The 12,766-nt window shown below is 38.0% G+C and overlaps 1 protein-coding gene across 5 annotated transcripts in view; it reads left to right on the top strand.

Annotated features, from left to right (window-relative positions):
• Nucleotides 1–1,356: 1,356 nt before the first annotated feature.
• hecw2b (HECT, C2 and WW domain containing E3 ubiquitin protein ligase 2b) overlaps nt 1,357–12,766 on the top strand; it is an 86,635-nt gene continuing 75,225 nt past the window's right edge. For all 5 annotated transcript variants that reach the window (XM_052126646.1, XM_052126645.1, XM_052126643.1 and 2 more), the window contains exon 1: nt 1,357–1,825. The gene's annotated coding sequence lies outside the window, so the exon portion shown is untranslated. The remainder of the gene's footprint in view (nt 1,826–12,766) is intronic.

The raw sequence follows: 12,766 nt of genomic DNA, 5'->3' as shown, positions 1-12,766 counted from the left end.
GTCTTAAGTTTAAGCTATTGCAGTTAGTTCACCTCACCTCCTTTTTCTCCGCCTCTTGTGTCATCGGGTTCGAACTTCAAAACATTAAAAATACTTAGTTGTCGATGTCGACTCGTCAGTGTCTGTGTGTGGGCCGTGTGGTGTGACACAGCAGCCAATGCACTCACTGACTGCATGCACATGCAGCATACCGGTCCGGATCCGGAAAGATAAATGATTAGTTCAAGTCTCGACTCTCGAGTCTTCGGGTTTGGGTTCGGCCGGGTCCGAGTCTTTCGTTCTTCCTGTCAGTCCCATAGAGACTATGCTGTCAGTACCGGAAAGAGAAATGATTAGTTCGTCTCTTCGGTTCGAGTCGTTCGTTCTTCAAGTCAGACTCACAAACCCATAGCACTATGCAGAGTCAGAATTGATTAGTTCATCTTTCGAGTCTGAGTCCTTCGTTCTTTTGTCACGTGACAGCCCTATTAAATACTTAACCTAGTTCATAATTCACATCATTCTTACAAACATGTTGTAGTTAGTTTTTTATTTGATTTTTACTTTTACAGTTACATGTTACGTTTCTGGTCTCAAATTGTATCTTTTTTCATATGTATTTGTGAATTTGTCATGAAGATTCTTTTCTATAACATTGAATGTAGTAATGTAGAATGTAGTATTCATGCATTTTTCCATTCACTATGTTTTTTAGCCCATAAAAAAATCACCTAAAAAGTCTACGAGTTGTTTTGTGAAAAGTCACAGTATATAACTTAAATATGCAGTTATTTAATAAACCTATGAAACCTACACCTTTGTAACATAGCTTATTACAACACTGTACACACTATATTGACTGGATGTTTATTGTTTGTTTATTTTTTGCCAACAATGCTTTAAAAAAATTGGATAACTATCCAAAAAGGAATTAAATAAAAATAAATAAAAAATAAATAAGAATGAAAAGGACACTATAAAGCCACAGAGTAACCATATAACTTAAATCACAATATGCAAAATGCATAGTGCTATGGGTTTGTGAGTCTGACTTGAAGAACGAACGACTCGAAACCGAAGAGATGAACTAATCATTTCTCTTTCCGGTACTGACAGCATAGTCTCTATGGGACTGACAGGAAGAACGAAAGACTCGGACCCGGCCGAACCCGAAGACTCGCGAAAGATGAACTAATCATTTATGACTTCATGTACCTTATGCGATGTTGCGCGCATGCGCGGTCAACACAAAATGAACGAATCACTCTCTGAGACAACTCGGTAGTCCCGAGTCATATTAAAGATTCGTTCAAAATGAACGAATCGTTCATGAACGACACATCACTACTATGTGCTGCTGATGCTTAAAACAAAACACCAGATGGCAGAGCCCGTGGTATTAATCCAACACAAACGCAAAGCAACAATCACCATAACGCTGTTACGCGTTTAGGTGATGCTTTACGCCTTTGCGAGTGTTTTCCGCGGGTATGAAGTGGCACGGAGAGGATATGGGGCTCTTTCTAAATTAATAAGAAATGAAAGCGACTGGCTCCAGACTGGCACGCCGTGCGCACGGATACAGACCGACATTGCGCAGTAAATATCATTTGGATTTCCTCTTGCACGAAGTTCGGGAAGGTTTTGTCGGGTTGTGGTGCCGTTGAGACGGATGGCTTAGGAGAAGGAAGAGGAGGGGGACGTGCAACACGAAGCCTGCGAGAAGCCCTGTGGATCGCACAGAGGCCCATTGCCCTCCACTGCGCCCATAAGCTATTCAAAGCATTCCTGTGTTTATGTTTCAGCATACTCACTGTCTGAAATTCATCCTAGGATTCATTTGATGGTAAGTGACAACATGTTTACCTGTGGATTCATTGTCAACATATTGATTACCACAGTGACATGCCCATTGTAATGATTAAAAAAAGCATTATTTTAAATAGTTACTGTATTATAATGAGCAACCCCAAACGAACTATTAAAGCATCATTAATTTTATACATTATATTTATTTTACGTTTTGTAGCCAGTTGTAGGTGCAACTTTAAATGTGCCACAGGTTCTGTTTCTAATAGGAATAAGAAATCGCAATCGCAAAACATACGAACGGAGAGTAAGTATGTGTTGTATGTGTTGACATGAGACTAGTGAGATAAAATAGCTTACAAGTCAGTGTATCATCCAGTTTCTTAAAGGGATAGTTCACCCAAAAATGAAAATTCTCTCACCATTTACTCACCCTCATTCCATCCCAGATGTGTATGACTTTCTTCCTTTTGCTGAATAGAAACGAAGATTTTTAGAAGAATATCTCAGCTCTGTGGGTCCATACAATGCAAGTGAATGGTGACCAAAGCGATATGGGGTGAGAAAAGAAAAAAAATGTAACTCCTTTTTCACTATACATCTTGCCATTGCAGTCTCTAGGCACGATCATGATTTCAAGCATGATTACACTTCCTAGTGCTTCATGCATGTGCAGAGCGCTAGATGGTGCAAGGAAGTGTAATCGAGCTTGAAATCACGATCGCCAAGGAGACTGCTGATGTGAAGATTTGAGTTTTATTTTGGTTAGTTCTCACCCAAAACTGTTTGGATCACTACAGAGAACATGGATTAAAACTCTGGAGTCATATGGATAATTTTTATGCTCCCTTTATGTGGTTTTTGGAGCTTCAAAATGTTGGTCACCATTCACTTACATTGTGTGGACCTACAGAGCTGAGATATTCTTATAAAAATCTTTGTTTGTGTTCTGTATGCATCCTGTGTGAACACCCTCTTAGGGGGAGTGACACTCATTCAAGAGAGCATATTATTGGACAAAATTTTGCACACACCCCTGAGTGCAAGATGAGTCACTCTAGTCAAGTTGTTTCTTGTTGTTTAGGTACGTTGTTGCGTTACTGTGGTGAGGACAAACTTCATTTCTTAAAGTGGTGATGGTTACATTTAGATGTATGCATCATTAAAGTAACAGTTCACCTGAAAATGAAAATTCTCTCATCCTTTACTCACTCTCATGGCATCCCAAATTTGTTCTTCTGCTAAACACAAACAAAGAATTTTAGAAGAATATCTCAGCTCTTTTGGTCTATACAATGCAAGTGAATGGTGACCAAAACTTTGAAGGTCCAAAAAGCCAAAAAAGGCAGCATAAAAGTAATCCATATGACGCCAGTGGTTAAATCAATGTCTTCAGAAGCAAATGATAGATGTGGGTTAGATACAGATTATTATTTATAGGTGCAGTATGTAAGATTCAGAAACCCTTGTTATTAATGACACCTGTGGCCATTAAGTGAACTGCAGCCAGTTACCTGTTGCTCGTGCTCGTACACACACTCCATAGGGATGCGAGCATAGACCAAAACAATGACGTAACATACAAAGAGACTGAACGGGATTCACTGGCATCATGCACAGTTATGATTGTTTTACTACAAACTTTGAGACTGTATATTGTATTTGACTCTCCAGTGGATGTAGTGTGGATATAGGTCTGACTATGCAAGACTGTAGTTTGAAGTAATCAGTTTACTTTGCATGATACATTAACTGCATATATATGATAGCCTATGTCAGCGTTAGCTAGCTAGCTTTATCAATAGCTGTTAGCTAAATTTGGTGGATGATGACAGTAGCTGTTTATACATTATAAATATGTTGACACAATTGAGTATTGATGTGATTTCATATTTTGATGCGCTATTGTTTTATAATAATAGAATGTATATATTTTCTGTGTAACCAAGTTACGTTACAATAATAAATAGAGCTTTTTGCATTATCTTGAAAATTGTCTAGCATTCATTTCATGTGTTATTGTAGTTCATCTTGCTGAATAATGACAGATTAACATTGATTATGACAGTTACTGTGCAGGCAAGATCAAGTTAGTTAAAATGACACGTATCAATCCTTATGGCACTATATTTCACATGATTTGCGGTTATGTAAGCTTACCTGTCCAATAAGAAGAACGCATTCAAGGTCTGTTTGATCCCCAAAACAGAATGAAGGTCCCTCCAGGAATCAAATGCCCTGTCAACGTTCACTCTAGTTTTCGCTCGACCACGATCACGTTCCCGCTTAGCCAGATGGAATTCAGTAGATAAATGTTTTTTTTTTTTTTTTTGGCTTACTCTGAGTTTGTGTAGGAGTCGGTGTTGTGCTTGGAGCCTGAAGTTTGCTGGATTCCATATCTAAGATAATGCTACCTAGTGTTGCAGTTTGTTGTCGCTGTTGAATATTGGATAAGAAGCACTGAGGCAAGGCTCTCAGGAGCGTGTATGAACGTCACATCCTTTGGATTTTCCAAGCAAAAGCGACCCGCCCCCTTCGCATGAAAATCAGTCTATAAGCTTTAATAGGCAACCTAGGAAGTCCGGTAAGGGCTAATTTTTTAAGCTGTGTTACAAGCCGTTCACATATTGGCAATTTTTTTTTTTGACATATTGCACCTTTAAGACAGCATTTTTTACTATAAATTGTCCTCCTTGCCCAGGAGGTGGCGATATGCACTAAGAATGTGAATCACCAAAAACAAAAGAAGAAAAACTCAAAGGAGAGAAGAGAGTGAAAGTGGAGATTTATTGTAAAAAGGGACTTAATTTAGGTGTGTCTCACCCACATCTTTCATATCACTTCTGAAGATATGGATTAAACCACTGGAGTTTTATGGATATGCTATATTATACTATATGCTACCTTTATGTACTTTTTGTAGCTTCTGACCACCATTCACCTGCATTGTATGAACCTACAGAGCTGACATATTCTTCTAAAAATCTTCATTTGTGTTGTGCAGAAGAAAGAAATTCATACACATCTGGGATGGCATGAGGGTGTAAATGATGATAGAATTTTCATTTTTGGTATTAAGTAGCTAGCTATAAGTATGCTGACAGTTTAGCTAAACTTGCTCAGGAAAATTATCTTCAAACTGTTGTTCCGCTGTGACAGTAGTTGACCAGATCGAGATAACTAAATGTAGAAGATGTCGGTTTGTGCTAACGCCCCTTGTGGCGACGCTGAAAATGCAACGCGTACATTGCGTTATGAAAGGTGGTCCGTCACTTTTCAGAATGCAATGATGCACTAGAAGCATTTGCGTTGTCATCCTTCATGTAACGTAGCCTATGTTTTGGCCTTATATTCACACACATAACAGTTAATAGATCTTGTTATCTGAATTTATTTTTGGTTGAAATGTCCAGAGAAAGTGATTTAGTAAATACAACCGCCCTGTAGAAAGTTTATAAGACTAGTTTTCTTCATAAGGAATGAGGTCATACGAGGCTTTGCTTTGAAGAAAAGCTCCAAAATCCCACTACAGGACTATTTAGACCATGTATGTGATCTGTGGATTAGATGACACAGTTAAAGCTGGTGGCTCAGTCATTGGTAGCAGTCTTTAGCTTCAGACTCAATTTCAGGTTGGCCTGGTTCTCGTTCAATCCAATATTCGGCTCTCTAACAGGCTTAGTTAGTTACATACTATATCCATGTGTATTCATTTGTGTTTATATTTAATGTACCGATGGAATTCAAGCCATAAGTTATTCAAGCACCACTAAAAGTTAAATATTGGGTTGCAGTTTATATGCTGACAATATATGTCTTTAACTACTATATACTAATATTAAAATACATACTATATAATGTATTTATTGCGAAACTACATGCTGTTGTGCAATTCTCACAAGAATCACATTTGCTGCTACTAAAGTTGAGGTACAAATAGGTTTAGGGGTAGGGTTAGGGCAAGGTTTTGGGTTAGAGGTAGGATTAATAGTGTAATTACAGATGTAATTAAATGCATGTACTTTAAATGCAAGTGCAATCTAAATACACTTATTATAAAGTGGGTCTACAGTACATATAAATAACAATTTATAAATACTATAATATATATTTAAAAAAAAAACATAATAACAGAAGTAATTGCACATTATTAATTTGTTATCAATATTGAGCTGTTCAACAGGGAACATTTTAATAAAGAATTAATGGCTAATTACTTGATTCCAGTATTGATTGTTCATCTCTGTGGGTAAGACTGTTATTGGACATTAGATCAGAGACAGTCCTGGCTGAGTAACAGCAGCAGTATCTAAAGATTAGAGACAAATAAATTCTGACATCACTGGATATGGACTGTAACACAAAGAGTCTCAGATATACGGTCTGACAGTGCTGTAGCAGTCAATAGCAGCATTGATTAAGGGATCTGATGGAATCGATTTGGCTCAGTTTCACTGTGTTTTATTGTCACGACAAATAAACATTTATTATAGACCATTTCAAGGACTGTTCGGTGGTGACGTCAAATGACATCATTGTTCCATGAATATTTCCTGCTTGTCAGAAGAGACTATTTAGCAGAGATGGGCCTCTTCTATTAAAATTAATGGGAGAAATTGTAATGCCCAACGGCAGTCTATGGTCAACCCGCCTTACAGGTAAAATATCCAATAACCTTTTACATACAGAAATCACCTGTCAATCAACTCAAGAACACGCATGCTCATTAGTTCTACAAAACGGTATAATTACGTATACTATAATAATTGCGTTATTAACGTAATCTGAGGTACAGAAATACAATTTACTATACCAGTTGTGACAGAACGACACACCTTTACCGTGGATCATCGTCACCCTGCCTCACGTGAAGGTGCTCGCATGATCCCAATGAAGAGCCTCATCACCGCTGCCTTTAAACACTGAGCGCGCCTCTACTCGGGAGACTGGTCTCTGCCTGCTGGCGTCTTTACAGGTCCAGGAATGGAGCGGGGAAGGTCTGGTGTGTTCGATGCATCGCCAGACCCACACCCTGGAACCCCGGCACGAGTTTGAGCACACGTCGCGTCCGAAGGGCCAGGATGCCGGGCTGCTATTCTTTTCAAGTGCTGAGTCCCAGGGAAGCCGCTTGTTTAGCTATCAAAACTGTCCAAGAACATTCAAAAAATGGCCGCCGAGTGGACTTACCTTGAAAAAGAGACTTTGATGAAAGGATCCAGAAATACGTCTTGACCATTCTAATTCCTTTGTTTTGTTTACATTTTTGGAATGGTCTGTAGTTACTATATTTGTCTCGCCAAATCATGTTGTTTCAAAACATGCATGACTTTCTTTTTGCAGACGTAAATTTTCCATTGATGTTCCATCTTTCATTTTTCATTTTGTTTAGGTGTTGGTTTAGAGTGAGGATGTTTGTTTTGTTCACCTCTCATTTATCTTTTAGGACTCTATTGGTTAGGTTTAGGCAAAAAGTTTAGGTTAGGGCCCATTTAATATTCACCTTAAAAACCTAGTCCGATAACGACATAATTTCACTCGCTTTTGGCGCCCCTTGCTGGATATTTCACTGGGAAACTGAAACCAAATGTGTGATACAGTACATCATTTTGGTTTGCAAAAAATTTGCCATGGTCACATACATTTCAGGAGATCAGTCTGGATCAAGACATTAATTTCCACCTCTTTTGGTGCTTATGATGAGTTCAGATGACAAATGTCCAACAGCCTCTTAATTATGTAAATAAAGTAAAATTTTCAAGTGAAGTTAGTAGTTCTGTTTAAGACCCCCAGAACAGCAAATCTAGATAAAATAGTCAACTTCATTAAACAACTATTTGGTCTCAGAATCACGTTACTATACCTACATTTTTGCTAAATACTTTTTACGTGCCTCGTTGTACTTATCAAGGCTGTTTCCTGGTGAAATGAACACTAAAGTTCCTGCAACAACAATTCTCAAAACATTTTATTCCTTTTTACAGAAGTCACGAGTAAAACCGCAGATTATCAGTTCATAAACACATACTTTTCAGCATTTACCGCACACAATGATATCTTATGACATCTAATCACTTTTACTATAGTGTATGACTTGTAAGGTGATAAATGTAAACGTTTGCATTGCATAAACAACTTTATTTATAAGCTTGTTCAAATGCGACCATGTACGAGTCCTGAACAGCATACAAGTCAACACTTGAGCCCAAAGTGAGCGGCAGTTCTGTGGATGGAAACTCCTTGTTGATAAGAGAGATCAACAGAGAATGGCCAGACTGGTTTGAACTGACAAAGTCTATGGTAACTCAAATAACCGCTCTGTACAATTGTGGTGAGAAGAATATAATCTCAGAATGCTATTCTGAGATGCGGGTTGGCGCTGTTTTGGTGGCACAAGGGGGACCTACACAATATTAGGCAGGTGGTTTTAATGTTGTGGCTGATCTGTGTATATTAACATAGACATGTAAAGTCAGCTTTTTGTGTATATACATGTGTCATATACTCTAAAGTTGAACCGTAGGCTTAGAGATTCAGAATTTTCTAAACGTGGCTAACGGAAATGTTGTGTTTGTGTCTGCTTGTGTTTTGCTGTCTTTGAATGGTGCGGACATCTTGTTGGCATCACTGTGATTCTGTTTTTTGCGAGTACCTGTAAGTTAGACCGCTATTGAGTCAACAGCATTCTATGCTAGTGTCTAATTTGGTACATTTGTGTGTCATTGAGTTTGTCATTTGTTCCTGTGTTATTTTTCAGCTATGTGTGGTTTTTTGTACCGAGCAATTGCAGGAAGAAGTCAAGGCTTTTCCTGGCATTTCCTTGAATAGAATGTTCACACACAACTTACATCACATTTACTTCCCTGAATACATCATGGCCTATTGTTCATCCAAACAGTGCAGTCTTAACTTAGCCAATTAACCTGGGATGTTTGGGACGTTTATCGGATAAATTCAGTGACAATTGTTGACTTATTTGTCAAAAATGACAATGTTTTTTCTTAAAAATCCATTGGAGAAAAAAATAGACATATAAGAAGTATAAAGCTAGAAAATAAATGTGGTTTCTGATCATTCTTGGTCTTGGAAGATGATATTGAAGTGGCTTTTGAATGATGACTTTTGTGTAAAATCTGAGCACATTGTTGAGATATTGCTGAAATCTATGGAGAAACTGTTGATGTTAAAGAGAGCTCATTTGTGATCCGGCATATGGTGGCTCTCTTCTCTCATTGCTTGTCCTTTGCTAATTCATAGTTGCTGTCAAAACCAACATATTTTTACAAAACAAATGATATAAATCAATTCTGTATTGCTAAGCAGAATCATTGTAACACATAACTGACATCATGTGTGAATCAAAGGATGTTAGTACACCGTAATGTTAGCAAACATGTTAACATGCTACATTAGCCTATTGTTTGCCCATAAACGGCAGCTGGCATGCTCAACCCCGCCTCAGATATGGGTCAGTGCTTTGGCATTCGAGTGGCTGGGAAATGCTGGCTCATCTATAAATAGTGTTACCCTCAACGCTGTATAAATAAATGGTGAAATGATACAAGGTGTTGCAGTGCGAGGGCTAATCTGGTTTAGGGGAATGTTTGTTCCTGAAAAACTGAAGTTTATCTACACTTGGCCTGAGAACAGTAAATACAGGCAAACAGTTTTACTCATTAAGCTGTGTTTAGATACATTAAGCCCAGAAGAATTATTGTTAAGAGTTAGCATTTAGCAGTTAGCATAATATCAGTGGCTAGAGTTTTGCTGAATGAATAAATGAGCAATTTTGCTAATCTCTATACTTTGATGTTAAATGGCTATATTATATATGTCATACAGTTATAAAGTCATCTTGGTAATTTTTTTGACTATCTTGGGTTTCAATAAAGTCAACATTAAACAGCGTTTGCTAGCCATTGTGCTTGTAATGTTTAACGTATACGGATGGGCCCATTTCACTTCCATTAAGTGTCCTAAATGTTACATAGATTTTTGTTTTAAAGAAAAGGATGGAAGAGTCTAAATTATTTGTTTATGGTAATTAATATGGTCACAAATGCTGTCGGTTGAGCTTAACTTGTATTGAACACGGAAAATTCCTTTAAAGTCAACATGAATTGTAATTTCATATTAATTTCAATAAATGTAGCCATTTTACTTCTGTAATGTGACTCTTTTTTGTAGGGTGGAACAGGCGAAACTTTAAAGTCTGTTTGCGTAGAAAAGTAATAAGCCTCACATAATATGCGGTATCATTCATCTCTATAGAGCAAACATTCTGACTACTTCTGTGATGAAATCAGACATGGCATCTGTATATGTGGTCATTTCCTTATCCTGGCTAGAGATTATAATATCAAAGGGAAGCAAAGCAAATATTCCATAAGGAAAGGCTGTATATTGATGATGATTGAGATATAGCATAAACTATGCTTTAATGTTAAAATTAAGAGTTCTACCACGGAAATCCCTATTTTCTCAAGTAAGCTAGTTCCTTTGGCTACTTATGCCTCATTGAGTACGTGTCCTCCCGTCAGGCTAGTGTTTAGCCTGGGTGTTCATGCTCAAAGGTAAGGTCTCTGGAGGCATTAGACAGGATTTAGCCATGCTGTCTTAAACCGGGAGCGCTGAGTCAGTCATTCACTGCCTCACCTGCTTCAGAAGGAAGAGCTCCAAAGAGGGGACAGGATGTAAGATCATCAGCAAATGGATCTTAGGTGAGCTGACAGTTCCTGGCTGAGGAACAGCCACAGGCTTTGGCACCACAGACAGATCTGCCAAAGGCTGTTGAGGAGTAGATATCTGCCCTCTCCTGTTACTTAAATTGTTTGCGCAGTCTAGTGCACTTCAGGCTATGTGGACTACTAAACAGTATGGATAGAGGGGTAGGGTTTTTTTGGTGGTTGTGTGATTAGTTGTTTCATTGCTTGTTTGGACTTGAAATGTTCCTTTTCGATGTCTGAACAATGATATTGTGTGCTATTTAGCTGATATTTAGTTCAACGGCATTTGGAATATTTACTGTTTGCCCTGCAGCACTGTAAACACACTGCTTGTCACACGGCTTTTATTTCCATTGAGACAATCAACAAAAATGATTTTAAATCGATTCAATACAAACATAGGAAAAATAGTAATGACGCACATTCAAAAGCCCAATGTTCTCTTACCTCCATGGTACAAAAAAGTTATTTTCTTATTAAAGTCTTGGTTAGGTTTGGGGCTAAAATTTCTTTAATAACATTGCTCTGTTTCATACATTTTTCTCTGTGGGAGTAAAAGTTGTACATTTTGGTAGAAGCCTACTCATTTACTTATACCTCGTACTATTATTAAGACTTGTCATGAGACCAGTTTGGTTGTGTTCTGTACAACAGCACTCTTATTCATATTTCTTCATGATTACACATAACGCTTGATAGAATGCTTGATCATTCATGGTCAATCATGGCATTCTGCGGTCAAAATTTAAACTATATTTATTTATTTGGCCATGTAGTACAGTGGTACAATATTACATGTAGTAATATTGGCACCCTTGGTAAATATGAGCAAAGGTGGCTGTGAAAAATACTTTTGTATTTTTTAAATGTTTATACTTTTGATATTTCATTCAAAATATTCACAAAAATATTAATTGATATTAATCAGTTGTTAACACAACACAAGTTTTATCAAAAAACAAATATTTTGGTCAAATATATGTGTGGCACAATTATTGGCACCCTTTTATTTAATAGTTTGTGCAACCTCCCTTTGCCAAGATATCAGATCTGAGTCTTCTCCTATAATGCATAATGAGGTTGGTGAACACCTGCAAGTGATCTGAGACCATTTCTCCAAACATAATCTCTACAGATCCTTTGAATTCTGAGGTCCAGATGGTGCACTCTCCACTTCAGTTCAACCCACAGGTTTTCTATGGGGTTCAGGATTGGGATGACCATGGCAGAATCTTGATTTTGTGGTCAATGAACCATTTTTTTGTTGATTTTGATGTGTGTTTTGATCATTGTCTTGCTGGAAGATCCAACCAGGGCCCATTTGAAGCTTTCTGGCAGAGGCAATCAGGTTTAGATTTTTTATTTGTTGGTATTTGATAGAGTCCATGATGCCATGTATCCGAACAAGATGTCCAGGACCTTTGGCATAAAAACTGCCCCACAACATATGGAGTTACTTTTCCATATGACTACCTTGCTGTGTGTGCCAAAACTAGTGCTGCACGATTAATCGTATCGCAATCGCGATGTCAGCCTGTGCGATTATATGACGGCAAAATGCAAATAAATAAGTGCATTTGTGGACGTGATAGCCCATTCTCTCTGAGAGCTGTTTGCCCATTTTATACACAGCTAATAAAAAGATGACCAGTCTATAATGATGACATGCAAGACGAGAGGAGCTCAAGTGTCTGATAGAAACACAGATCACAGCATGGCGATATATCTTTATTTCATCCTTAATTAAGCTTCAAATAATACAGGAGTGTGCAATGTAAATAAGCACAAACTCCAAAACTGTCATTCTCTGTGCGGTCAGAGCTGCTTCAACCAGTCGCGTAAGAGACCCAGTCTGAGCGGGAGTCCAGACCAGGAGAGATTTAAAGTTCTTCCGGCTGATACGTACTCTAAGACGGAGACGCTCGTCTCTCACCCCCCAAACTAAAAAGGACATTTGACACAGGACTAAGACTAAGATTAAATAAAAAAAAACAGCTGGCAAAATTAACACTAGTATTCAGTTGCCTGGTCATTAGGAGTATATTAATGCAAAGCCAACGTTTACATGTTTTTAATGTCACTTTTTTGATCAGTGTGGTACCACCTCCGCCTCAATTTGAGCCAGGAAAAACCCTGGCTATATGGCGATATTTGGGCTTTTAGATAACAGACACTGAGCAGAGAGAGGTACTGTGCAAAATTAAAGTTGCTACATCATGTGGCAACACCACAAATCTATATCAGCACCTGAAACA

Source organism: Xyrauchen texanus, chromosome 5, assembly GCF_025860055.1.
Source record: "Xyrauchen texanus isolate HMW12.3.18 chromosome 5, RBS_HiC_50CHRs, whole genome shotgun sequence".
Lineage (NCBI taxonomy): Eukaryota > Metazoa > Chordata > Actinopteri > Cypriniformes > Catostomidae > Xyrauchen > Xyrauchen texanus.
Note: the sequence above shows the minus strand (reverse complement) of the source record. Positions and strands in the feature narration are given on the sequence as shown.